We start from the raw sequence: 223 nt of genomic DNA, 5'->3' as shown, positions 1-223 counted from the left end.
TATATATATATATATATATATATATATATATATATATATATATATATATATATATATATATATATATATATATATATATATATATATATATAATTGAGTAACATCATTGTGTTGCGGTTCGACAACGGAAAAGCATAGGAAGATTGGTTTCTGTAAACAAGCCGGGATGAAGATGGATCTTCTCGAACTGTCAAGCTGTGCGGTCGTACTTTGATAGCTAGAC

The sequence above is a fragment of the Odontomachus brunneus genome, unplaced genomic scaffold, assembly GCF_010583005.1.
Source record: "Odontomachus brunneus isolate Ranch 3 - 2012 unplaced genomic scaffold, Obru_v1 Obru_scaffold_086, whole genome shotgun sequence".
Classification (NCBI taxonomy): Eukaryota; Metazoa; Arthropoda; class Insecta; order Hymenoptera; family Formicidae; genus Odontomachus; species Odontomachus brunneus.
Note: the sequence above shows the minus strand (reverse complement) of the source record.